Below are 27018 nucleotides of genomic sequence, written 5' to 3' on the forward strand. Positions count from 1 at the left end.
GGAAGAGGCTCAGAATCAGCTATTTAGGCCAGAATAGGAAAATGGGCACGTGAGCAAAAGTAATTATTGGTGACACCGGACAAACTCCCCACTACGGTCACCTTTTCTACTTTCACTTTTCAACGAATTCCACTCTTCTGTTTCTTCCCTAATTATGCCCAGTGCTTGGCTATGACAGGCTCAGACCTTGGTCAGCTTCATTAGCCATCCTGAAAGCTACCCCGCGGAGCTGTGAGCGTAAAACATGGCACCCACCTTAAGATGGCTTTAGAGGTCGAAGTTTGGCAAGGCTTCAATTTTGCATTTTTACTTAACTTCTGATTGTAAGGCTACTGAAGGATTTAATCCTTTGAAAAACTGAATGGAGAAGGAACCCTCTCTTCTCCCACGTCTCTGCTTCCTCTCCCTATCCCCCCTACCATTTCCCCACACGAGAAACAGTATTCGTGAACAATAGAAGAAAACAAAAATATTTTAAAAGACGTGCTATGTTCATCCATTCTTCTAATTGGGAGAACACACCATCTTCACAAAAGAAGAGCTGTGATAAATTCTCTGTATTTTTCACCTTTCAGTGTTTTATTAAAGAAAAAGAATCCCGGCACACAGTCTTGTTCCCTCACAAAACTAGTAGGTAATTTGCACAAAGCGAACGTTGCTGCAGACAAGTTTTTCTTGGTGAGCGGACCTTAGGGGAGGCGGAGGGAAGGGGCAGCACCTCGCTACCCAGCAACTGGGTTTCACGCTGTGTGTTTAGGAGGATCCATTCCACCACTCGGTTCAAAGCAATTCTGAACAGAAAGTTCTCCGCTGATCTCTTAAGCATTTCTAAATAATGTCCTAGTGGCCGCAGAAAGTATTTTACTTAGCAGCTGCCTCGCTCTTCTGGAGATTAGAGAGAAATAAGCTTTGTTTCTTTCTGATAATTATAAAGGCTAACACACTGTGTTCCCTCTGTGCCACACACTGTTCTAAGTACTTTACTCACACGAGCACATCGGCATGTGGGGCGGGCGCCGTCAGGAAGGCTACATAACTTGCCCAAGGTCACGTATCCCCTAAGTGGTGGACTCGTGATGTGAACCTATGCGGCTGCTCTGGGGCCATGTTCCCAAGTTGTGTACAGATATGGGCCTTGAATCACTGATACCTCGGGGAGCTCTAAAATCATTGCAGGAAACACACACTCACTAACTGCATGTGTGGGACGAACGCTCACTGAGTGCTGACCCTGTCCCTGACCTCGGCTGTGCACAGGAGACAGAAGAATGAGCAAGACACAGACATCACCGGCAGGGCATGCGGTCATCTAAATAAATGAATACTTATACTATGCTCGGGGCTGGGAAATGCACATAGAGCAAATTAGAAAAGTGAAAAACAGAGGTGGCCCCAAGGAGGGGAATAAAAATGAATGCTGAAATGGTGACAGCAGGCAAAAAAAACAACTGACTGAAGTCAACTTCCCCAAAGCAAAATACACTGTGCCATCTCTATGGACTCCTGTAATAACCTCTGAACTCGTCTCTCTCCTTCTCTTCTGGCCTACAGGACACTCTCTTCACTGCATCTACTTCGAAAAGAAGCCATCAGTCAATCAGGAAAAACTAATACCGAATAGTAGATACTGTGAGTCATTCTGCTCCTCTGTTGAACCTGGTCCTGGAGTGGGACAGAGTAGTGGGGTTGACATCACTGAACAGCCTCCCCCTGCAGAGGCTCCTCCTCCCTGCCTCCATTTGCTGTGTCCCCCCGCCAGAGGTCTCCTTTCTTCTCTTTATGCCTTTTGTAGACCCAGCTCCAACCAGCCTCTGCCGGCCTCTCTCTGCACCGTGTTCCTGTCCCTACTCATGACCAAAAACACAATAAAGCAAAAGTTCAAGCATTTAAAATATATCTAAAGAATGGTTTAATTTTTTTAATGGAGGTACTGGGGATTGAACCCAGGACCTCATGCATGCTAAGCATGCACTCTACCACTGAGCTATACCCTCCTCCTAAACTGTGATTTTAAAATATTCACATAGAAGATAAAAAGACACTTACTTACTACTGAGAGAATTCTTTTATCTTTTAGAGATGTTCTAACAGAATCTGCAAACAGGATAGATGCCTTCAAACACATGAAGGTCTATCTTATGAACCAGGATTAGCTATATCCCTTACATTCCAAGAAACCCCCCAGAGATAAAACAGCATTTCCCTATCTGAAAGGTAAAAGTGAAAAGGAGGAAGTACAATACATGTTCTCGATGAGATACGTGTTAGGATGAAAACAAACACAGAAGTCATTCTTTTCCATTCAGTTCTGCAACCTGAAGTCCTTGGGTTATCAAAGAATGGTCAGACCTGGAGAAGGAACTCATGTTTTCTGATTGCAAAGCTCAGGCTCTTTCCATCACATGGAATTGCATATATAAACACATGCTTTGCTTTCTTGAGAGGGTTGTAGGACACTGCACACTTAACTGTGCCCGCCTCAGCCGGGGTCTCCCTGAGCCGTGGAGGAGGAGGGTGCTGATGGGCTTGAGACCCACCTCTTGGGGTGGGCAGTTTTGATTGGCAGATGCTTCTACTGAGACAGTGGTTTTTCATCTCCCTGGCTTGACGGGCCACACTGGAACAGGTAAGGGGTAGCAGACAGCCTGTCTCTGGTGCACTCAGAAATGAATGCAAACTAATGCAAAACAGAATCAGAAGGGCACAGTTCTCCTTATTTTGCTCTCCTAATGAAACTGTCATTTTTATTCATAGAATGGTTTCTTCATGTCTTCCCACTACTCCTACTGTGCAGCCACAGATACTGACCTGAAATGCGCTGAATTTGACCCTTGGTCAATTCCAGTTTCTCAAATATTGCAGGGAATCAAAAGCTAATACACAACAAAGGCCACTATGACAGAGATGGTGTGTCCATGATTTTGGGCGCATGTGTACATAAGGCAGACAAATGTCAAATACATTCTTACATAATTGTACACCCCTTATATAAGTGTCCACATTTTTTTTTCTATTTTGGTTCAAGAATAGCCTTTAGGTTCCCCCTCTTTCTCTGATCAGGGACATTTCTTATGGCCTAAAAGTCAGTCAAGCATTTACATTATTATTCTTACTTAATAACAAGACTGAAAAGCTTCCTACTGTCTGCCACTAGGCCTACTCAAGTTGATTGTCTTTTAATAGTTTCACTGAAAGTTGTGCAAGGAAATAACATTCTATAACCCTGCATCTCCAGGGAAGAATACAGTCATGCCCTGAAGAGAGTGAGCCTTTGCTGAATCTGCTACTTTAGGAGTAAAACAGGAAGTTCAGCCCTCTTTTATTGTACCTTTTTCATTTTTTGAAAAGCTGCCCAAATAGTTCCAAGTAGAGTTGAAGCCAAGTTATTAATGTCAAGTAGCCAAGATCTTTCTCCATGGTTTGCTGAATGAGGAAAGAAGAACACGGTTTGGACTCAGCTGTCCTCTGCTGCTTCAACTTGAGCCAAAGAAGAGGAAGGAGAGGGAATGGATAAGTGAAAAGAGATAGTGTTTATCGTTTAACAAACTCATGATGTTCTGCACTCAGCTCCGGCAGTCAAATGTGGCCATTGCATCTTTAAGACAAGTAGTCTCTCCTCGGAGAGACGACACACGCATCACAGTGCAGCTGCCGGAGGGAGCTCACACATGCAAACCATTATGTAAAATATAATTTCTTTTTCTTTAAGAACACTCAAGATCATTAGACATGGTTTCTTCAATGCTAGAAAATCAGGCCCAAAATGAAAACAAACAGTTTCAAGTATTTGCAACCTAACTCCCTGCGTGCATTTATGGAAATAGACTGAAAGCGCCCTAAAATGCGGTTTGACATTTCAGGCTACACTGTTTTTCTCTTTTTCCAGTTCTCTCGCGTGGGTCCTCTTATCCTATATCACTTTAGTTTCACTGTATTTCAAATATTCACGTAGCAGTAGCCACAGTTATTAGCAAAGAGCTGGGCTTGGAGGGAGCCAGCGAACAACAGGAAGCAGACCAGAAGCTTGCCGTAAATTAAACCAACTCCTTGTAAATTAAACCCGGTAACATATGAACACCAACGCAGGGCATGACAACATGACATAACTTTTAAAAACAGCAATTAAATGTGTAGCGTTGCTTTCCCTAATGATGTGCTATGCTAATTTAAAGCTAAGGTGATGATTCCGTTGATTTAACAGTTTAACATGGAACTCATAAATGAGAATAAAATCTGTAATAAAGAAATCATGGGGACTGTAGCATTTATGAGCATAGAACTAGGTATGTTATTACACGGGAGAAAGATATACATTTCAGTTCAATCAGTTTTCCATATCATAAACTAACCTAAAATATTTAGGCTGAACAGTAAGCAGTCTTTTCAGATTGAAAAAAAAAAATACATCCCTTTACTAAATATTCAGATTCTCAGTGGGATATTACTTGGTAAATTCTCTTTTTCATTTCTACTCTCTGTTTTGTTCCTTCCACATGATTTACATTTTCAATCTTTAAAAAAAAATAGATATTCTGAAAATACAGTAGAGAAGTCAGGCATCACTTATAACAGGTATCAAACATAAGGTACCATAACGCACATGCAAGTTCTGTCTCTGTACGAGGACAAAGGCAGAAAGAAAAACATACGGGTTTGGCATGGGAAAGGGATGTTCTGTTTGGGTGAGCAGCCTTGCTGGAAGGGATCAGACTGCAGTAATCTTTTGCATTCATTGGTTGTCTCTGTTCTAGGGAAAAAAACCGTATTAGGTTGATCTTTTTCTTCCAGGTTGATTTTTAATGTCCATGTTTAGCTCAGTGATAACTGGCTTTGCTTTTTTTTGAAATGTGCCTTTGAGTTATTCAGATAAATAGGTAATCCAGCTTCTACAATCACATTACTAACTGCTATTATTATGCACTACTATGAACAGATTTCCTTTAAAAGTCCTCTTTCTTATTCCAGAGGTCAGTTTTTAGTCCATTTTTCCTACCTAGGACCTCTGCTATAAAAAAATACCTTTATACATATAGCTACTTACGTACAGGACAAAAACATTAAAGTCAGAATCCCTTGGTGACCAGCTCTCAAGCTATCCGAATTGGCACCTGGCAATAGCTCTTGATCAGACTGGTCGAAACCACACACATTTCTGCTGGGGTGGGAACAGGTGAAGCGTGCTGCTGTGTGGGGTGACAAGCACAAAGCGGGAGGGAAGCAGTGACTTTTCAGTCCCTGCTCAGGCCACACTCAGCGACTTGCAGGGCTGTGAACACATCACGCCCTCTCTTCCTCAGGCCTCTGTTCTTCACACTCATGCTGACAAGACTGATCTTTCTGGCCCTTTATGCTTAACTAACCTCCACTCGTCCCTTGGCTTTCAGCTTAGATGCTGCTTCCTCCAAGAAGCTCCCCTGACTATTAAGACAGAGAGAGGCTTCGCCTATGTGCATCCCCAGCACCCGTTGGCCCCACAGCAGCATTTCCCACCCCACATCAGAACTGTGGTAGACTTGCTTGGAAGCTCCTTAGGGCAGAGAACAGAACCTCTTTAGAAATTTGGTTCCTACACCAGGCATTCAGCCTGCCGTGTAGTCAGATACCAGTAAGTTTTTGTTAAACAACTGAATTAGTAAGATGCTGATAATGATGACAATGTGAATGATGGCCGAATTTACTGAGTGGTGACTGTGTGCCAAGCACTGCTCTGCTAAGCCCTTTACATCTAATCTTCACAACAATCCCACAAGGCAGGTTCCATCACCAGCCCCCATTCTACCTTCTGCATCTTTTTGAGTTGCTTTGTTTTGGAACTGGCTTGTCAGTTTAGGTGAATTTAGCTCATATGCTGGGAACAAAGTTGAACTGATGGGTAACTGCTAATTGATAACAGATCAAAATAATTATTAGGTTGAACCATATGAAACTGTTGACATTCAGTTGGTTTTGACTTACAAATGTGGTGATTTCATATGGTTCAACCTTACACACTGAGTTCAGCTATAGCTCAGTCTTTATCCAAGTGCCCCAGCCCAGGCCCGCACAGCTGGAAAAAACACCTGAGTCCTACAAATTGTCATGCTGGAGAGTGACAGGTACATGGATTAGGACGAGGGAAAGCATTTATGCACAGGCTTCCTTTAAACTGTGTCAACAGAGCCTTGTTTCTATGGCTGTCCGAGACTTAACGATCTCTTTGCCACATACAACCCTCTGTGAACAATGACGTTGGTTGTGATACATTCTGCCTACGTAGACCAAGTCAAGGGCCCCAAAAGACGTACAATCAGTAATAACATGTTTTTCCATAGTTTAAACCCCTCTATGATGACATAAAGCTGAAGGTAAAAGAACAAACAGAATTTGGAGTTGAAAATGATTTTAATTTGCCAGTTCCCGGCACTTCTGGAATGCTGCCAGGGTTAGTTGAGATTGGGCCTTTCAGAGTCTGCATTGCTCCAACCTGATGTAGCCGAAAAATAGACTTGATATAAAGAGGTTATAAAAAAAAAAAGTCCACCTTTTTTGAGTTGTAACTCGACACAAGTGACAGTCTGTTCTCAAGTTGCCTAGCCCTGAGCCAGAATGTTTTATTTGTTTCACTCCAGAAGAGGGTGATACTGTGTCTCGGAGTGAAAGGTATTTGTGATGGAAATAATTTACAGGCTAATCCAAGGCTGTGTAAGGCAAGTGCTCACAGGAGGGACGAGGACTTGTTTTCGAGGTGGAAACATTTTTAGAGTTTGCTGGAGATTTTTATTTCAAAATCTCCAAATTCAACAATTCTTCAGCCTCTGTAAACTTTCAAATGGAAAGCTCCAATATTTAGAGTAAATAATGTCTAAGCTTCCCCTTCATAGCAAGTTTTCTTTTTCTCCCCTGTCATAAGAGTGTTATATCCTGGCAACTGAAATACAGAACCCCTTTGTAGTACAGCTATCATACTATACCACTCAGAATGTGTTGCTAATGAGGTTATTGCTTAATAGAACCATAGAAGGACATTGAAAAAAAAAATTCCCTGACAAATGTGTTGACCAAAGGATGCCAACAACTCTCCCAGGGTCCTGTCCGAAATTCAAGGATTTAAAAAAAAGTAAAAATGAACTTTAGTGTATGTGAAAAATCATAACATTGAAACATAAGTCCATTTATCTTTTAACTATTTTTCTAGTTCTCTTCCAAAATTTTACTGGTTATTAAAACACTGCTGTGTAAATAAAAATGTTCTGCTTTATAACTCACCCCCTATTTCTTGTCCTTACAATATAATAATGTCATTGTTTGTTATATCACACTTATTCTTAAAGTAGTAGGGCTGGATGTGAAGGACTTTAAATAGCATACAGAGGAAGGGCTTCTGCAGAAAGACGAGATTGGGGAATCAAATACAGAAGGGGGAGTTCAGGCAAGGACTCCGAAGGACTTACACAATTCTGCATCCTGAGAGAGTTTATACACCATGAATTTCACAGAGATCAGCAGAGCTCTTCCTAAACATCGCCCTATCTGCTCAGTGAGCTGTCCAAGGCTGAGCTGTCCACTACTGATAAGGTCATGGGGAATGTATTACTGGAATTGCAGTGAAGCCATTCCAATCCCAGACTGGCAATGTAGTTGCAAAAAAATGAATGCACTTCACGAGCATATATCTTTTGCCCTGATGAGTAAATGCGTAAATGCCCACTTCTCTTTCCAGACATTCGCCATCACCTGCTTCATGGACCTAACTGTCCTGAGTCATCAGGACCACCAAAAACGAGAGCTCACGGCAGCCTATAAAACGTCAACACTCTTGAAGACAAAACACAACGTGTGCTGTGATTAGAATCACAGACTGCAGGAGCTGGAATAGGCCTTTGAGGTAATTTAGTTCAATCTTCCCATTGTATAGTTGAGCTCGAGTGACTTTTCCAAATGTTATTCAGCCACTTAATGGCTGGACTGGGAGTAGAACCACGTCTCCTGACCCTTACTCCACTGCTTTTGCCATTAAAACAGGCTTCAGCCATGATATACTATGTAGACAAAGTCAGTAAACTCAGGCATTATCAAGACTTACTGGGGAGGGATTCCACTCACAAGAGGCCTTAACAGCAAACTCCCTGAATCTAACTCCTAAAAATTCAACTTTAGGAATAACTTGGCTACTCTCTCAGCATGAAAAGGCAAAGGGAACTCTATAAACTGGATCCAGTTCTCAAAGAATCTAACATTTAAAAAAATGCATTAAAAATTAATAAGCATGTACTAAATGCAGAAAATTAACTCTAACTTGGACAGTTTTTCTGTCTCGTATCCTGCACCTGCGCAACAGGCGCGAGCAATTTCTGCTGTACGTATTTAAATAGTAAAATCTTCTCCAATGATAGTATATCATACTGCAAAAAAGCACTAAATTTGGAATCAAGAGACCTGGTTCTATTCTGGACTCTCCCATTAATTAGTTTAGATACTCTTAACTTTCTGAATCACAGTTTTCTAGTCTATAAACTGAAAGGGTTGGTTTTTTTTTTTTTTTCTCCTTTAAAGTATGGTCAGAAAAGCCCTAGAGGTTCTGTGAAGGTGTCCGAGGACCTGACAGAGGGTCCCGGAGAAGCGTGAGGGGAAGGCCAAGCGAGGGAGTTCTGAGTTTTCCACCCCGACCTCAACTGGGCAGTTCTGCTCTGATCTGGTTTTGATACCAAGCTAATAGGTAAGATTCTGTTTGAAGAACAAGTGACGTGGTTAAGTTTCAAAACCACCAACTGGAAGTACAACACACTATTCCTTCTAACTCTGATGGTCACTCCCCAGCCGAAAGGGCCTGCAAGCACAGCCGGTGGAGGATTAAGTCCACGCTGCACGATCCGGCTCTCGCCGCGCCCCCGCTTCCTCTCATCTCCAGCCACTCCCACCACGCACTTCGTGCTTTCACATTTTCAAATTGTTGGCGGTTTCCTGACCCCGCGATGCTGTTCCACATGTCCTTGGAGCTCTGCTTTAGCTCACGTTCCCTCTGCATTCCTCCCTCTGCCTGGCTAAACCCTTCCACCCTTCAGACGTCACTCAGGGCCTCCTTCCTCTAGGAAGCCTTCTCTGAAGCCCAGCACTTGCTCCCAGTGGTCCTGCGAAGGATTATCACAGTCGTTAAGCTTTATAATGAAATTCTGTAATTCCCTACCATCTCTTTCCACTGGGCTGGGAAGGTCTCATGGGCAAGGCCTTTTCTTTTACATGTGTTAACATCTCAGTGCCTGAAAGTTCAATAAAGACTTCTAGAAAGAGGGAATCAAGAAAAGAAAAACCTTGATCGAAAAATTTTAATTTCAAAAATTCCAAAAAAGCCCTTGATGACGCACAACTTAACTCTTTGAAGGCGTCTTCTCTTTTTGTGAAAAGCCTTAATTCCGAGCTAAATTAAGAAATGAGTCTCAACAAGGATTTGACTGTGTGATGTTTTGTCTGTTATGAAGCAATAGGGAGGTTCAGCCAGAGAGAACAACACTCTATTTAAAAACTTAAAGTTTTCCTCAAAGGAAAAAACCGAAAAAAATCATGAATTAAAAACAAAAAACCAGAATTACAAAGTTAATCAAAGGGTCAGTATGTATTTGTAGAATATTTATATGTCTCTGTATTTATATGTATCGTTTAGCCAACCATTCATTCATTAGTTATCAAGGACCCACTACTCCCTGGCACTTGTCTACGGGCTGGGGATCCATCTGTGAGCAGAACAGGCCAGGCCCACGTGCAACACACTCCAGTGGGAGAAATACACAGCACAAATACACAGTACTGTCGGGCAGCAAGTGCTGTGGGAAAACGTTAAGCTGGGAAAAGGCGATGGGGGCCCTGAAGAGGGGATGGAGTTACTATCACATGTGAGGATTGGGGGGCGGGGGCTGTCAGCTAAGGCTATGTCTGATCAGAGACCTAGAGGAAGTGAGGGAGTGAGCCATGCAGATACATGACAAAAGAGCGACCCAGGCAGAGAGAACTGCAGGTGGAAAGGGCTGGAGGTAAGAGCAGACAGGCCCGCAAGGCTGCAGCTGAATGAGCAGGACGGTGGGGAGTGGGGTATGAATGAGGAAGGATGTCAGGGACAAGACCGTCAGTGGGCACTGGAGGAAAAGACTCGGAGCACGCCACACACATGAAACAGAATGTTCTCCAACCTTCTAAGGAGTTCTGTTGACAAACGGCCGTAATGGTAAACTGAACTGTCAAGATGGGGAGACTCGAATCTGTTTGTATAGAGACAGGAGGAAGAGAGAAGAGTGAGGGGGAAGGGGAGCGGAGTTCAGGCTCCCTGCTTGACAGGGCAACGAGTACTTCTTCCTCAGAAACAGGCCCAAAACAGAAAAAAGGAATTAGACTACAGACATTTTGAGGTGGAAAAGAAAATAACTTAGAAAGCCTACATTGGCCTTGGATATATTTTTAAAGCAAAGCAGTCACCCTCCTGAGAGTCATGGGGACAAAACTGGAGGCTTGGGAAGAGCTGACAGTTTGGCAGAGTCCCTATGGGGGACGCTGGTGCCACACAAACAAACCCTTCCAACGTCCTTCCCCTCCCCACCCCTGACTTACAGGAGACGGCACAAAAGGTCTGCATGAATCATGTTTTACTGTTAAAGAAAAAGATTAAATGATGAAAGCAGCAGGTTGTAGAGTGAGTTAAGTGAGGCTCAGTCTTTTTCTGTACTAGCCAGGGTGACAACTCCTTTTCCGGTCCAGGGAATCACAAGACCTGAAACCATGCGCCCCGACTTAAGTCCTAGAGAAAGCTCTGGCTACACACATTTATTATTTCCCACAGCCTTCCATGGCTGCTTGAGTGAAGTTCTAAATTATTCTTCAGTTGGTAAAACACTGGCTCCCAGTAAGGCAAGGAGGAAGGAGCGATTGAAATCAGTATAAACACAAATCACTACCTGGGGCTGCTCTTAAGTTAGAGGAACCACACATTTAGTTAAGAGATGTTCTTCAGTTATAAAGAATATCCAAACCCTAGAAATTCTTACATACTGTAGGGAGGAAAGTGAAAGTGTACTTTCCTTGCAATTGTTACACAGTAACAACTGGAAGAAAGTATTCTATTTCTCCAATGAAATGAATTTAAAACTGTCACCATAACTACTGAAATGCAGGCCCTAGATAATTAAATCTTCAAAGAACTTTTTAGACTGCTGCTTATAAAGAAAGATGCAACTTTTATTATTAATGAAATATACATCACGATAAAGGTCTACTAAACAGTCAATCTTCATTCAGAATTATTTAAATTAAATATCTTCTACTACAAGTATGGTTCACTAACATCTAAGGAAGATTTAGCTAGTCAGAATTCCAAACTCCCTTGCTACCTCTTCTTGCAAATTCTTTTTTTTTTTTTTAAGTGGTAATAAGCAACCCCAATGCTGATTTACAATCACAGTTTGCACGTGCAAGCCCATAACAAACGTGCATGACACGTGGTGGAATCTCATTGGTTCACACCCCTGCAAAAACCACAACCCCCCAACTTTGAAGACAGCAAAGGCCTCTTTCCCTAAGTGCACATTAGCTGCTGGCTCAGGCTGGCCGTGTGACATGGCCGCCTCCCCAGCGGGCAGGCACGCCACAGCAAGGCACTCATTAAGCTATTGAGTTTCATTCCAGTAACCATTCAAATGCATTTTTCATTGTACCAAAAGTATGTTTGTTTGATGCTGGAGCTTTGATTCCAACCCGCCCCCCCAAACTCTGCCTCCATTACCCCCTCATCCCCTTACCCGTTTTGGTATTTATTCCCATGCTAACATACTCACAAAAAATCAGTAATTCTCAATGGGTCTCTTGGTCATTAGTGCAAATTAGTGAGGTTTTACTGAATATGGTCAGATTTGATTTGCCAAGTTCTTTTCCCCTTTAAGGTTTTAAACCCATGTGTATTTCAGGGGAAATCTAATTTGTAGGTTTCGGATTCATTTACACTCAACTCACAAACGTGGTTCTGTGAGCGCCTCCATAGCTGGTGTACAAGAAGCCACAGGAGCTGGTTTCCCTTCCTTTTAACAAGTTCTTGTTAGGATGTTGGCTTTGAAGTAGGTATTTGGACCATGCTGGAAGCAAATAGAACTAAACCCCAAGAAAATGTAAAGTCAAAGTTAAAAACCAAGTTCAAAACAGTTTTCCCTTGCCCCAATAATTATACTTTTTAAAGAACACACTCTAAGCCTGGAACCATCCATTTCAGCCTTTCAAGAATGATGTCACCACCTGCCTGCCTAGATGAGACTGCACCTCACAATGCTCCTGTCTTGCAGGATGACAAGAAAACCATCTGTGAGTAGGTGACCTTCTCTGCTGAGCCCTGCCCTGTCCACTCGGCCATCTGCTGACTCTTTGCAGCTGCAGGGACACCCACCCTGCTCCAGCACTCGCACTGGGGCTCTGCTGCTGGGATCCTTCCACGGGTGTGCCCACACCTCCTGCCTCCTGCCTGTCTCCTCCTCTTCGGAGTTCCTGAGTGCTGCCTGTGTTCCTGAACTTCACCCCAGCCGCAGCTTCCTGTGCCCCAACCTTCTGACAGGATAGATCCCTTGTCGCCAGTCACAGACCCCCAGTGCTACTTCTGGTCTGAGGTCCACGACTGCACACCAGTTGCTGCCGTCCTTGAACCATGTCCTTTCACCTCCAGGCTGGGCTTCCATGATGACGACTTCCTGGGTACCTATCTCTACCACCCCAGCTGGTGGACCTACTGCTGCTTCTGCCTCCTCTCTCTCACTCTGGATTGCTCTGAATAAAAGGGCCAAACTTCACTGACGTTTCTGTTACCCATTTCCACAGTGTGAGACCGTCAATAGCAGCACGGGAGTGCTGATGAGACTTCGTGTCCTTGTGGATGGCATCAGCAGTGCTTAAAAAGGCAGACTCCCTCCAGCAGTGCCAGCTCTGGTCCAAACATCAAGTAAACCAATTCTCAACACTGAGAATATGGTGGTTTGTCTTTTTTCCTTTTCTCTCCAAGAGTGCCTGCTTGGAATAGCATATCACACCCCAAGGACTGTGGCAATTCCAAAAAAGCCCTGCTTTACCAACTGTCGCCTGCACAACAACTCCTTCCAGTGCCTGAGAGTTCATTTCCAGTTGACTTGGGAGAAAAACAGCCCTGGATGGTGCTAAATGCTGGGGTGATTCATTATGACAGTGGTGAGCTCCAAGCCATGAACAAAGAGCTGAGAAATAAACCACTAAGAGCAACTAAGACTCCAGCAGATTCAGACAGACTTTAAATTGCATCTGTTCTGAGAAATCTACAATGAATTCAGGGACTAGCAAGAGGCTTGTTGACAAATACTCCTAATATGCTCAGACAATGTGTCTCTGTATATAACTACAAGTACATATGTATTATATACTTGTATTATATAATTATACTATGTATATTACTAGGTATAAGTGCAAAAAAACTAAGTCAATCATGCAAACCTATGAATGACAAAGCCCCTTTCTATTCTAACCTGCCTGGAATCCTTTGCTCCAACACTGCTGGGGAGGACAGAGTGTGCTCCATGAGATGTATCGTAATTATCACCACCAGTGAGGAGTCCCTAGAAAGGACTCTCTGCTAACGACAGTCATTCACTCATTCTCACTCATTCACTCCCTCATCCATCCATCTTTAACAAGGTGACAACCACATGTCTGGAAATACTTGAGATTTTCTCTCTTGGTTAAGAAAGGATTTCTAGGGATAAGTGTGTGGAGGAGAAGCAACATCTTTTTTTTCCCCCCCATTTCCCCACCCTCACATTTACAAATCGAAGCAAGGGCAGGAAGCAAATTATTTAAATATGTATATAAAAAGTGCTCAAATGCCTATAACCTGTCTTTTCCCAATCATCTGCCAAATTTGCCTTTTTAAAAAAAGAATTTTGATATTCCTCTTCATTTTCCTTCTATGCAGCTGTGTCCTTGTTAGTGATTTAAATAATGGTGCTTTCAGGAACCAGCATGTGTTAAAAACAGCGTCTACTAACGGAGCAGTGCCCCTTTCCTCACAACACAGCTCTTCCAATTAACACGTACAGAGAACACAGCAAGACAAATGGCGACCTAAAAACTTCATCAGAATGGTGTGCTTAGATCAGTGCACTTCATTGTATGAAAATTTTATCTTAAAAGAAAAAAAAAATGAGAGGCTCTAAAGTAAAATATCTCAGGGAACCGCTACAGATGTAATTGTGTTTCCCCTTCAAAATTGCTATGCTGAAGCCCTAACGCCCAATGTGACTATATTTGGAGACAGAGCTTCTAGGAGGTAATTAAGGTTAAATGAAGTCATAATGGTGGGGTCCTAACCTGACAGGATTGGTGGCTTTATAAGAGGAAGGGAGGGATCTCTCCCACTGAGGGAAGACCAAGTGAGGTGGTAACAAGAACGTGGCCATTTGCAAGCCAGAAAGAGAGCTCTCACCGGGAACCAAACTGGCCAGCACCTGGATCAGGACTTCCCAGCCTCCAGAACTGTGAGAAAATAAACGTCTGTCGTTTAAGCCACCCAGTCTACGGTATGTTGTAACAGCAGTCTGAGCTGACTAACACAAAGCCTGGAAGTTAAGCATCTGAGGATGCCGAGGTAGTCTGCATGCAATTAGCATGGAGGGGAAGGAAGATCTGAATCAGTCCACCCAGAATGAGAATGATGGAATGTTGTAACTGGAAGAGGTTTCACCAAACATGTCATCAAAACCCTCATTTTACAGACGAGGAAACAGAAGCTCACAGAGGTCAAGTGATTTGTCTGAGTTCCAGCAGAGAGATTAGTGGCAGCTGCCAAGGACTCTAATTACTGCTCTTTTCACCGCACCCTACAGCCTCATTAAATCAAACCCCGTGAGCCAAGTGTTAGCAGCCCAAAATACAATTTCTTTCCTTCTACTGACATCTATTTCAAGAATTTAGCTCCATTTTCCTGACTCTGTACTTTTCTCTCTACTCTTATTTTTATTACAAATCACTTTACTCAAACAGAGTAAAAATTAGAGAGAAGTCTTTTGAATGAACACAAAAACCAACATTTAAATTTAGGCAAATGGTAACTCAACTATTCATTTACAGCAGACGTCTGCATCCCCAAAGACAGCATAGGTGCACGTGAAAAACATCTTACTTCCTAATAGTCGCCTATTATAACATATAAAGGCATTTTAGAAAAATAATAAAAAGTATTTGTTTTCCAAATTAATCATTTATAGTCTAATTTAGCACAGTACTACATCTTTATAACATTTAAAATATCCATTTTGATAAAACATTCTCATAAACAGACCAAGAAAATCACGTTAATAAGCTTGTGTGTTTTATAGGGCAATAAAATAATACATTTTTATAACATTTAAAAATAATATAAAATATAAAAATTGAACAATATAATTGAATATTATTTTCCAAAAAAAAAGTTCTTATAGAACATTTTATTTAACTTTTCCACTATGTAAACTTAGTGTGAAGACAAATACTCTTAATGATGTTGATATAATGGAAATGTGCCAATGACGTCCAGAAACGGTAATAATCTACTATTACCAGTTGATATTTAAAATTTTTTCTTTAGCATTTTTTAAATTTTCTGCATCAACTTAGTTTCACTACACACAGCCACTGAATTGAGCCACAAGACAATCCACTCCGTAATTTTTCTTTTTACATTTGCTAGTAGTTCAAATCTATAGCTCTATGGTATGTTAATAAAATAATACAATTGATTTGTCACCAATGAGTCTTTTCAAAAGAATGTGTTGCAAGTTCTGAAGATAATTACCAGAGTAATTTAAAAAATATTTTGAGTAAAGGCAGCACTGTTTAGAATTGTAGAGCTATTCAAGGACATTTTGTTTTGAAAGACACGGCCTCGGAGAAATAATGCTCTGGTTATATTTGAAAACAAAACAAACAATAAGAATCCTGAAACTAATCAAACTGCCTTCTAGTTTCCACTATCTTTTTAAATTGGCTAAAAGGATGTTTTCACTGTCTGGGGCCGCGGTCACTCCTGATGTAGTAACTGCATAGGAGGCAATGAGATTTTACTTTCTGAGCACTCACCCAAAGCAGAGTCACCGCTAGTGGAAAAGAATGGGGAACAAAGAATCTACTTTAAAACCAAACCACTATTTACTGTGTTGATAGGCTATACGGTAAAAAATGAAGCTCCTCCTCCTCATTCAAGTAAGTGAGGAATCTGAAGACAGAACTGAAGTAGGGTAACCTGAATGATGCCCTCACGGGCAGTGTTAGTGGAACTGAGGCAGCGCGGAGTCCTGGGGAACTAAGTGGAGTTCCCTTCCCGCTTCCTCAGTGGTGATGCCCTGATGGGACTTACTTTTGAAGGCGGCATTGCCATAGTCCCATAGACATTCAGAACCTGAGGGACAGACAACACCCCACCTTCTCATTCCTTACCTATTTTGGTAAAACCACCTTGGCAGAGCTGTTTAGATGGTATGAAAGTAAATTACGTATTTTAAAATAGACAACAAGGTTTGAAAGACATATACACAAATAATGGGGTTTAATAGAAGATGAGAATTCAAGTTCCCACTCTATTATTGTGTGATCTCAGAAAAAAGGATTAATTTTCATGAATCTCAGCTTCCTCGTCTACAAAATCATCACCGTACACATCCTCATCACCGCTAAGACTTAGAGGGTTCTCATTACATTCCGGGCACTGTTCTAAGGGCTTTACACATTTTAACTCATTTAATCCTTAACAAGCCCGTGAGAGGCACTATTGTTAGTCACATTTTCTGCATGCGGCAGCTGAGTCACAGGAGTAATCTGCCCAAAGATAACTCTTCCTCCATAGGGTTACTGTGAGATCAAATAAAAAAATCAGTAAGATGCTGAGTGATGAGAGGAATCTTTAAGATCACCCCATCTTAAACACTAAGTGTAAATACGAGGCATCTCAGGTTCACAAGAGAGCTTGTTAACTGAAGACACTAAACCTCTTCTAGATCTCACACTCGCGGCCTTTTAAAAGCACCTCTTTCCTGTTTTGCGTTTCTCTAAGTCATTTTCACATATTCTTTCATTTATGTGCATGTATGAAATTCCTGTAGGGTAGAAAAGTCAGAAAGGGTGGCCTTCCACTTTTTAAAAGCCAGGTTAGAAAACTCAGGGTACCTCAAAGCAGCATGTAGTACAGCTGCACAGAAGGTCAAGGCCAAGTGTGTGCAGTGGTAATGCCAACATGGTTAGAATGGCTCTGATGCCACCTCACTGACTGCGTCCTGACTCTCTCTGGGGGACTGTGCCAAAGCACCTTATGCACATCACCTCATTTAATGCTAAATCTACCTTTGAGTGTGTAACTTAAAATGTTACTAGTTTTAAAATCAGAGAATGGCTGAGCCTGAGGTTAAAAAAATGCAGACTTTCTGGAGTCAAGATTCCAAATCCCAGTTGTGTTGACTCAGCCCAAGGTCCTGCTACAGAGGATAAACTGAAGGCCGGGCAGACTAGTGTAGGGTTCGGCTAGATGTGGGGAACAGAGGCTTCTCTCCGTGGAGAGGACTCACACAGGCCCTTCAGTACTTTTCAAAGAGCGGGGGGTTAACCTCAACTCTCTCAGCAGAATGTCAGGTTTGTTTGCCAAAATGGATTTTTAAAAACAATGGCTGAATTACCCTCCAGTCCATTAGTCATCCTACAGAAATCTAATGTTAGAAAAAGGCTCACTTAAGATTTAGTGCAGGGGGGAAAACTGGCTGTGGTCCTTTATTCAGTAGAAATTTCCTCCCTTAAAACTGGACATAATATGGCCTAATCTTTAGCATTTGTACTTTTGGAGACAAGATGAAGCTCCTGATTGCGTTACTTTTTTTTTTTTTTTTTTTTTTTTTTTTAAAGTGAGCCCAAATCACTCTCTTCCTAAAGACTACATCCTGCTTGGGATGCTAGGGTAGGCAGCTGCCAGGATAGCCCTTGGAAATTCTTGCCTCCTTGTACTGAAGCCCTTGGGTCGTTCTCTCACACAGAATCAGGGTTGGTGAGAGTAACAGTGTGTGACCTCGGGGCCAGGTCACCGAAGGCCCTGTGAGTCCCACCATGCTCTCTGGGGTTGCTAGCTCTGGAATAAGCCAGCTGTGGTGCAGTGAGGACACCTGAGTGGTACCACGGAGAACTGAGGTCTCCAGTCGTTGGCCAGCACCCCCGTGTCCGTCATGTCAATGGACCACCTGGGAAGTGCATCCTCCGGCCTCCAGGAGCCCCAGGCTGACGACTGACTGCAACCTCACGGGAAACCACAACTCAGAACTGCCCAACCATGCTGTTCCCAAATTCCCAGCCCACAGAAAACATGCCATGATAAGAAACTGATACTGTTGTTTTAAGACACTAAGTTCTGGGGTTGTTGCAGATATCACAGATCTGATACGATAGATAATGAATATGTTGCTAACCTTGAGAGCACGCAACAGCTTACTGCGTCTCATCACCCGTAAACCGCCGCCGTCCCACCAACGTTATTACAGATGGTACTGTCGTTAACGATCACAATTGACTGAAAGGTCAGTAGTTAAATCACCACATTCTGATTTATATTTGGATGTTACAGGCATCACTGTTTCGGGAGGTGCTATTTTTCAGGATGATGATATACACAACATAGCTGTCTCCATTTTCTGAGATGTTGACTTCAAAGGCTTGCAAAATTCCTAATTTGATACAATTATTGGTACTATATGTGTATCTGTATTTTCTCCAATGTTAAGTTTAAAAACAAGAGAAAACTTGCTTAGTGTCCGTTCTGCAGTTAATGTCATGGCTTTGACTGTGGAGGAGTAAGGAAGGGTGAGGGACCGAAACAACAAAGGGAATTTGAAAGAGCAGCAAGAAAAAATCTCCACTGAAATGCATTGCAGTGACTTTCCAAAGGAAGACGTTTTAACAACTCCCCACGTGTCCAAAGGGCTTCATTTCAACTGGTGCAGAAATGAAGCAAGATTTTCAGAAAGATAATTTTCAAACTAGGCACTGGGCACTGGATCTCAATTCTAAACAGAAAAGAAATGCTACACATGAATTCATGGAACTTGCCTGGCTGCCAAAAGTTTGATATTTCACACTGGTACTATGGCAAAAGTATTTAAGAAGACTGCCAACTCTGCAGTCCTGCTTCTTAAATTAGACCCATTCCGTGGTAAAGGAAAGTCACCTCTATACTCCAAAAAGTCTATACTACAAGCCAACTCTGTGTGGGACTATGCAAAGAAGTGCAGAAAGGCAGGTTTATACAACTCCTGGTACGTTAGATACCAGAACACTAAAATACCCGAGAGAAAAGTTAAAAAGTCATCAAGATATTTTGTTTGTAAAATTTCCCACTGGCTCTGCCTTACTCTGAGCTACTGTTTTCTTTAAGATATTTAAAAATAGGTAATACTTGAAACTGGTTTAAAAACTTCAAACCATAGCAAAGGGTAGTATTAACTAGTACGCCTCCCTCTCATCTCTGAACTCACTCCGACAACCACATTCACTAGTTTCACGTGTGCCCTTCCAGATGAGTCCTTGTACAAAGACAGACGTGCACAGACAGACAGCGGTTCTCCCTGATAACCGCTCTTCATGTAAATAATAACGCAATGTTCCTGTCTGTGGCTCTATATCTTAGGTTTTTGTTTTTGTTGTTTGGGTTTGGTTACAAACGTATTTTTGGAGATTATTTTTCTATCTATCATATGCTAAATTCATCATGCATATTTGGGAATACTTTTGGTCTTTCTAGGCTTCTCAAACTATTTATGTACCAACAGCAAACTCTGAATTACTGTAGCTTTGTAGTATGTTTGAGTATTTGGCCTGGCTAATTAATACTCCCTCCCCCAATTGTGTCTTTTGAGAATTTTCCTGGCTATTCTAACAGATTGGATTTTCTAGATGAACTTTAGGATTGCCAATTTAGTCCACTCCCACTTCAAATTTGGATTTTAAAAACTGGAGTCAGAAGTGATGTATCTGTATTTAAGTCTCACACAATCCTATGAAGTAGGTACTCAGGTCTTAACCGTACGCTATACTAATACAATATACACCAATTATCTTACAATTTACATTTATCTAGAATTTTTCTATTTATGAATGTTCACTTTTATCATCTCCTTGACTATTCTTAAGCACTCTGGGACTAAGCAGGACCTATATTATGACTCGCGTCACAGATGGAGAGAGGTTCACGGACTTGTCCTCACGGCTGGGAGGCGAGGCGGGGGCTCTGACACTTGGCCCAGGGTTCTTCCCTCATACCAAAGGCAGAGAGAGTACTGTGATTCTCCAAGAAATATTTTAACAACAGGGATGGTTTGAGTTTTATTGCCATGCTACAGTTTAGGAATGTTGGCAGACTATCAAATTATTAAACTTTTAATGAAGTTGAAAACTTCTAATAATACTGGCAAGAACACAGTGAAATCTGACTCTCACAAATGGCTGGTGGGAGAGTCAACTGGCACAGCCCTGTGAGGACACATTTGGGCAACACAGAGCAGAGGTCTCAGAGTGTCTCAGAGAAAGAACAACACTGCCACTGGGATTTCTGGGCCGCAGCTTCCACTCGCCTCCACTGTGACGCGTATCCTGTGCAGCAGTTGGGTCTCCCATAGACAACTGTTTACTTCTTATAGTTTATACTTCGAAATTAATAAATACTGTTCTCCTCATTAAAATTAAATGATAAACTTTTTCCAACAATGCATGTCCCCCTACTCACCCCACAGAATTTAAATAACTTTGCCAGACATAAAATAAGAGATTCATTGAAAGGCTTTTGTTAGAATGACACACCTTCACCTATAATAAACAGAAAAATCCTCTACGGAAATTAGTTTTAAGATGGCTTGTTTGTGAAAATTCTCCTTCATAATTAGGCAACTGTTTTCATTTCTGGGTTTGAATTTGCCTTAGATTTAGAAAAATATTTTCTCTTAAATTAAAAAAAAAGATATGGCCAAACTTAGGTATAATTTATTGGTATTCTTTTGCTAACATTATTCCCAGCAATTAATAGTTCAAACCAAGTAACTTGTGGATAGCACAATTTCAAATTGATTTCATGTTCTTCCAAAGACTTTAGTTTATTCCTGATTTGAGAAACTTCTGTTGTTTTCTTTTGGGTTCACCTTGTATCTTCTCAAAATTAAATCGAATGGCTTTACTTGTTTTTAGTTTGCATTCCCACAATGTGTTTGACAGTGACTGCAGGGTCAAATTTGGTATCTATTTCATCAAGATGTTCTTTCCTTGGGAAGATCCAGAAAATATCATAAATAACCTTCAAATTGTTTCAAAGAATGTCATTGCTTATTGGCAGGGTTGTCACCACAACTTCTAGTAACAAATTCAAAAGACCAGGGGAAGGGAAATAGCTCAGTGGTAGAGGGCGTGCTTAGCATGCATGAGGTCTTAGGTTCAATCCCCAGTCCTTCAAAAAAAAAAAAAAAAAAAAAAAAAAGGACCACGTGTTGCTCAAAGCATAAAAAATACTACTGTCATTTTCCCCCAATTCTGGCATGTACAGCTTCTCCTTTGCCAGCTGCACTAACACCATTATGATGGCCTTGCCTCTGATATGCTTTTAAATTATTTAAATAAAATTAAAATTTCAATCTTAATTTTTTGAAAACTTAATGGCACCTCCTTATATATTTTTTATTAAAAATAAATATATTTGTAATTCTAATGTTTAATGCTCATCTCACTGCCAACATAAATGACATACTATGCTTCATGTATGTTACATTTAGACTCTACATAGACCAACAAATTTTAAGAGTAATATGAGTAACACCATTTTTCAGCCAGCACATGCAACCACTGTGAATACTGTGTTAATTTGTAAGTATACACTGAATCTTGAAGGAGCACATGAAGAGAAGGATTTGATGAGTTAATTTGCCTTTTCTCATACTTAAAAGCTTCTGCAGCTCAAACCCACCCTTCCTCTGACTTAAGCAATACCCATCTAAGCCTCAGGCAGCAGCACTGGCCACAGACTGTCACCATGTTCCAGGAGCTGCCTTCTTGGAGGGTGGGGGTGGGAAGAGCGAAAAATACATAGAACATAAAATTTTTCAGTTTTTTAAAACATATTTTTGTACCTTTTTTTTTTTTTTAAAGAAAAACCTTTTATTTATTTACTTATTGGGGAGGTTAGGTTTGTATTTATTTAATGGAGGTACTGGGGATTGAAGCCAGGACCTCGTGCAAGCTAAGCACGTGCTCTACCACTGAGCTATATCCTCCCCTCTACATTTTAACCAGTTTTAAGTTAACAGTTCAGTGGCATTACTCCCTATTTCCAAAAATTATTCATCACTCCAAACAAAGGCTATGTACCCGTTAAACAATAATTCTTCCTCTGTTCTGCCCCTAGAAACTTCTAATTTCTGTCTCTATGAATTTGCCTTTTCTAGATATTTCACATAAGTGAAACCAGGCCGTATCTGTCCCTTTGTGTCTGGTTTATTTCACTTGGCATACCGTTTCCAAGGTTCATCCATGTGGTGGCATGGATCCGTACTTCATTCCTTTAGGCGGCTGAATAACAGCCCACTGGACAGAGCCCACATCTGCTTACCCAACCGTTACCGCTTGCCTTTGACTGAGGGCATGATGTGCAGCGAGGGGCCCTGAGCAGTGTTTGTGATAGGCGGCTCCCCCCGCGCAGCGTGCGGCCCAGGGCAGGAGGGCTTCCCACCGGGGCTAGGAGATCGTGCTGCCCCACAGAACCACTGATGCCGACTCTTGGTTAATGCAGCTGTGTGTTTCCCACTGTGTTCCCAAAGCACCTGCCATCGGTGAAGTAAACTGTGACATTTATCTGCAGAGTATGTTACTGTTGCCTGCCCCACAAATGAACTTCAAGTTCCCTTTCTATTCCCAGGCGTTGCTGCCGGGAGTTAATGAGGACTGGCCCTCGGGGTGGCCATGACTTTGAGAGGTGATGGGGCTCAGTGGACGTTCCTTTTCTCCCTGCCTCTCTCCTCCAGGGTCTAATGAGGCATGGATCACACACCAGGAATTCAAAACTGTTGCTGATTAATTAACTATCTAATTGCAAAATGATGTCTTCCTGGCAAAATATGTGAATTACTCATAACCTTAACTCTGTCTTGCCCATCGGGGGAACTGACTTCCCTGCCCAGTGAGAAGACACAAACCAAACACCCGCCTCAAGAAAAACCCAAACTCAGAGAACTGGCTTTCCTATTCCTATACGGGAGGGGTGATTTCCTCGCGTTTCCTTCCCAAGGCTTACCCCCACCTGCCTGTGGGGCAGAGTCACCACCCTTCCAGCCGACAGTGTACATCAGGACACACTCATTTGTGCTGTTTTCCTTTGTTACAATCCTGAGAATTCCTGTTTTTCCCAGGGAAAGCAAGAACTGCAGCATCCCCATGGATGTCTGCTTTTCTTTGGCCTAAAAAGAAAGATGAATTCTCGCCCATCAAGGAAACATGCGGAGCCCCAGTTTCAAACTGCGGCTGTCCAGTGATGTCATTTAGCGAAAGAGCACAAAATATTATATGTTGGGAATGTATTTCTTAATGGGGCGAGAGGAGAGCTCCTCAGTAAGAATGCAGACAACTACCGTCCGTGTGGGAACCTGACATATTTCATGACAACATGTGAAGCTGTGATCCAATGAGGAAACAGTTCTTCCAAATTTGAAAACAAGATGTCTAGACTCTCTTCCTAATTGATGGCCACGCATAAAAATGTATCATAAAAATGTGTCTGAAACTGTACAGGAGCATACCACTAACAAAGGCCCTTTTATCAGAAAAATTAGGTTGTGTCTGTGAGAATACATAATCATCTAACAAACAGACATGTCTTACTATCCAAATAATTCTGTTATTTTGGGTTCTCTAAATCTTGTTTTCTAAGTGGTTATTTCTGGTGCCTATGATTTTTGGCCAAAAGCTTCCAGAATGGATAGGATAGCAGTGATTCAGTGCTACCCCTACCAAGGTACGGTTTCATATTTATAATTGTTGGCCTTAAAAAAATTTTTATTAACTATCAACTTGAGCTCATAAAACAGCCACACCAGTAAAATCTGACTTCATCCACAAAGCAGAATTTTCTATAACAAGGTTACTTCCAGAGCCCAATAGTTGGACACTGCTCTCCTGGATGTTTAAAAAAAACAAACAAACCCTTGCTGTCAAGAGCAATTATGTAAACAAGACTGGGTTCTGTAATAAAAATAACAGCTGGGAGGATTGGACACTTTATACATATATTATCTAATTTCCTAAAACCACTCTGCAGAGTAACTGAACAGTGATGTTAAAAGATAATCCTTAGAGTCTTACAAATGATAGCAAAGTTCCTTCTCATCGGTGAGTATGTAGAGATCTGTCCCTCGGCACTGATCGGAGGTGCTGAGTGCAAGGGTCAGTCAGTTAACAGGTACACATGAGCTCCGGTTACGGCTCCGGCATGAAGCTGGGAGCTGGGCTTCATGCCTTCCCAGTAAGCCAAGGATTCTTCAGTATGTTTGGTATATAACTACCCACTGAACATACTCATTTTAAAATAGATATTGCTCGTGAGGTAACTTGGACATTATTTTGCCTTAAGATTCCAGAGGAATCAATGATTAAGGGCTGGTAATAACGAAGCGACCATATCATCCTTTCTACTGCTCTGCAGTGATCTATACGTATTTAATCCTAGGTAGCGGAGTACCCATAGTTACAGGGCACACCAAATTCAGGGGGCCTGATCAGGGAGATGAAAACTGGACTTTGTTAACTGGAAGACTGTTCTCTCTTCAGACCATCATTTCATCCATCTGACCTTCCATTCATCCTTTTATTTTGAGCTCCAAATAAACAAAAAGCACTGTACTTCACTGAGGGAGATGCCAAGATGATTAAACATAGTCCCTCAGTCTACCTGGAGATAGGTCCTCAGTAGGTTCTGATCAGACCAGGAAACAGGAAGCACCTTGGGGCAAGTGGGTTAATGTTTGGAATCTGGCTCAAAAGGAGAAAACAGTTCAGAGAAAGTCAAGGAAATAAAGAGATGGAATCTTGACTCTCCTACCAGGCCCCACATCACCAGAAGCTCCCTGGGCCCAGATCTACCCAAATCTGAAAAGGACTCCTTCTCTAGCCCTGACCTCTGAGAGGAGTGTGGGCGTACAGAAGCTGTCTGGAGATGAAAGTGGAGACAGTGACAAAATTCTCCCAAGCAACTGTGAGAAATACTGCTACCAAAATTAGACAGGGCCTCGGAGAGTTTGTTCATATAACATTATAGTATTTTTCTTTCCACGAAGGAGAAATAAAGAAAAAATTTCAATTTAGGTTGGAAGAAAAGTGTGCAATGGCTGGATGCTGGAATAACCTGGGTATAGATTTCAATTCTTAGGAGGTTTTTGGAAACAGTATAAATTCTCACTTGTCTTGAATAAGTCGAGTAAGAAGCTTCTACTGAAATGGACCGGGAGAGCGGACCGAGACCATACTAGTTACCACCGGACAATTCTGCTGCATGTGAATCCTCTCACCTAGATATCTGAAATGAAATTTTTCACATGGATACAAAATATATTTTAAGAGAGGACGATGACTCTCCACTAATAGAAGTTTAGGAATCAGCGAAAGAAGGAGTAGGAACCTTTCTAGGTAAGGTCCTTCCCTGATCCTCAAGTTGGAAACTTATCATTAAAGCCAGTTTGCAGTGCACTGGATCCTCCATTCTTTCCTTTCAATCTAAAGCTTCCAACTTCTCAAAGCTCTCATTCCTGGAAAAGCTTCTGGCAGTCACTTTTTGCAACCCACAATTTCTGTGGTGTTTCATCCTTTTACCATACTCTTTCTGCATCTAAGCCTCACTTCCCATATGTGGTCAGTAATGCCACCGCCGCCGGAAGTACAGTGGGCCTCAGCCTGGGCCTGTCTGCCCACACGAGGGCAGAGACGTGGGGCAGGAGAGGAGTCCGGCGGTCGTGGCTCTCAAGATACAAACTGTAAAGAGCACACTATTACCCGTTTTATGCATGTGAAAATGGACGCAAAAACACTCGGGAATTCTCTGAGGGCTCCAAAGAAGCCCATCGGCGCGTCTGGGCCTGCACCCCACCCTCACGCGCCGGGCTGGGCCTGCCTCTGCCCTTCTCAGGGGGGCACTGCTGGCCAACTGGCCCTGCCGTCTCCACTTCTGCATTCCGTCAGGATGATGATATTTCAAAAGAAAACATTCTGTGTGCATTGTGGGAAGCACGCTCTACATTCCAGGCTCTGTGCTAGGAGCTTTCAAGTGCTATTACAAACTACTTACTGAACACCGCTCACTGCCACAAATGATTCAGCTGAGGCTCAGGCAAGCCATCTGACTCCGACCATCAAAGACGGGGGAGTGAATGCACAATGGTGATTTACATGAAACAGCATCGGTGAAATTTTCGGTTCATTTAAGACAATCTTTTACTGTTTATTGAGGATACTGATAATCGTATTACCTTCTAGGTTGTTGTAATGACTAGACGATATCGAATATTTAAAACCCTTAGAAGATAATCTTTTTAAATGAGACACACACATACACATATCAATTATACCTATCTTAAAGATTATACACACACACATACATATATATATGTAAATAAAAGTGACATCTTAATGGAAATACAGTGCTCACATCTCCGACTCTATCTCCTAACAGCAGCAGTCCCTCGTGATGCTTCTTGGAAAGGTGTGTTGGGATCATGACTGACTCACAGACGCGTTCCTGAGACATGTAGCCCCTTGGCAGAACACAGGGAGCTCCGTATCAAGTTATAGGAGTATAAATGAAGCCTCCCGAGTTTTTTGGGAATAAATACCTCTGGGCTTGGTGGAACCACAGAAAAAGAGCCTAGACGCTCTGTTCTTTCCTTACAGTAGTTTGTGAAGTATGACACTGACATCTGTGGAATCCAAGTACTTGAAATGCCTGCACACCATCGTAAGAACAATCAT

At 42.0% G+C, this 27018-nt stretch overlaps 1 protein-coding gene and 1 non-coding gene across 2 annotated transcripts in view; both read right to left on the reverse strand.

Moving 5' to 3' along the window:
* Positions 1–27018, reverse strand: part of SUPT3H (SPT3 homolog, SAGA and STAGA complex component) — a 385976-nt gene that overhangs the window by 30823 nt on the left and 328135 nt on the right.
* Positions 1923–1994, reverse strand: TRNAA-AGC. The gene has a single exon. It is a non-coding gene; the product is annotated as a tRNA-Ala (tRNA).

This window comes from Camelus ferus, chromosome 20 (genome assembly GCF_009834535.1).
Source record: "Camelus ferus isolate YT-003-E chromosome 20, BCGSAC_Cfer_1.0, whole genome shotgun sequence".
Lineage (NCBI taxonomy): Eukaryota > Metazoa > Chordata > Mammalia > Artiodactyla > Camelidae > Camelus > Camelus ferus.